This window comes from Propithecus coquereli, unplaced genomic scaffold, assembly GCF_000956105.1.
Source record: "Propithecus coquereli isolate 6110/MARCELLA unplaced genomic scaffold, Pcoq_1.0 Scaffold234, whole genome shotgun sequence".
Classification (NCBI taxonomy): domain Eukaryota; kingdom Metazoa; phylum Chordata; class Mammalia; order Primates; family Indriidae; genus Propithecus; species Propithecus coquereli.
In genome coordinates, this window is record NW_012147886.1 from 3,229,353 (window position 1) to 3,231,372 (window position 2,020).

The following is a 2,020-nucleotide window of genomic DNA, read 5'->3' on the forward strand; positions in this document are numbered from 1 at the left end:
CATCTATGGAATATGTGAAGCAACCACATCAAAATATACATCCTTCTCATGTGCACATGAAGCATTCTCCAGGAAAGACCATATCCTGGCCAAAAAATAAATAATTCAACAATAACATTTGGAAACTTTAATACATCATTGTCAATAATGGATAGAACAACTGGGCAGAAGACGGGCAAAGAAACAAAGACAATACAATTAACCAAATGGTCCTAAAAAACATCTACGGAATATGTGAAGCAACCACATCAAAATATACATCCTTCTCATGTGCACATGAAGCATTCTCCAGGAAAGACCATATCCTGGCCAAAAAATAAACTTCTATAAATTTTAAATGAATTAAGTTTAAATTTCATTCTTAAAACTATAGAATGAAATTAGAAATTAATAACAAAAATAAATTTCTATTGGAATTCCCACTGGCTTTTTTTTATTTTTAGAACATTACAGGGGTGCATACATTTAGGTGACATATATTGCCTTTGCACCACCTGAGTCAGAGCTACATGCGTGTCCATTCCCCAGACACCGCTTTTGCTGGTGAATCTTAGCCCTCCTGGTGTTCTGCAAGGAAGTTTCCCCTTGAGGTCGCTATCCATGGATTGACCCTGGAAACCTAATGCTTAGAGTCTGTGTGGTGGAACGTGGGCAAGCTGTGGCCCTCAAGTTCTGCTGGTTAATTTGTGAATGGTTTGTGCAAGTTACTTTAATCGTCTGAGCCTCAGGTTCCTCATCTTTAAAATGGGGTTGACAGTGACAATTGTATGTAATCATTCACTTATTGTCTGATTCTCCTGTCAAGAGAGAAAGGTCCACAAAGACAGGGACAGTGTCTGTTTTATTCAGCCTTACTGCTTCCGCAGTGCTGGCACTGAGTAGACACTAAATAATGATGTATTAGATGAATGGATGAAGGAATACACAAAGGAATAGTAAAGCCCAGCCTGCAGGGTGGTTGCAAAGCCTGAAGGAGCCAGTGTCTGGCAAGTGTCTGGCACAGTACATGCAAGGTGTCCCCTTTCTCCAGCCCTGTAAATTTGTCTTTTCACCTAAAGCAATCCTCCACTGCCATCAGGAGAATTATTCCTGGCAATTAAGAACAACAATAGACATCTAAACAGAGACTTCAGATCAGCCAAGAGAAGTGAAAGGAGACACCTGCTCTATTTTCCCTTAACAACATTTACAAAAGTAGGTCTTTGTCTTTCCTAATTGCACATTGGGGAAAAGCACTATCAATTTAAATGTAACACGTTTCAACCAAGGGATAGGCTATTTCTATTTCAGGTCTAACACAATGATTCCCAAGAAGCCTTAAACCTACTGATTCAATTATTGGAGGAAAATTTCTGAAGTTGAGATAGGCATTATTTTAGAGTCTATTATTATTTCCCTCAATCCTAAGGAACACAGAAGTGAGAAACAGAATCAGCAGCACTTGGCCGGAGGGAAAAGCAAACTGCCTTGTTCCGTCTCTGTCAACACGCTGGGCATACTTGGCGAAGTCGTGTCTCCTCTTTGGGCCTTGACTTCCAGAGTGACAAAATCTGGAAATTAGCTGTATCAGTGATTTTCCAGGCCAAATGTTTAGAGCAAACATTGGATTAATATTCAGATACAATCTTATACTTGGAAAAAAGCAATCATTTTAGAATCACAGACTATACCTTGATTGTTGGAGACACATGGCAAATAGAGTGATTATCAATGAGACTTGTTCTTAGCCACTACTGCTTCTCAACCCCAAAGAAAAAAGATCAGAATTTGAGTACTTTTTATTGCTTATCACAATATGAAATAGACTTATTGTGAAGAAACACTGATTATATGATTCTTTCATTTGCAGATCTCAGATTAAAGTGTCCCATTTGAAATGAGAAACATGACAACGATAATTTTATATACTGAGTTTATTGGTATGTGGAAGGTATTATGCAAAGGACTTTATTTAGAAGGTTGTGCTTAATTCTCAATGGCCACTAAATAAATCGACAGAGAATATCTTAATTACATTCTG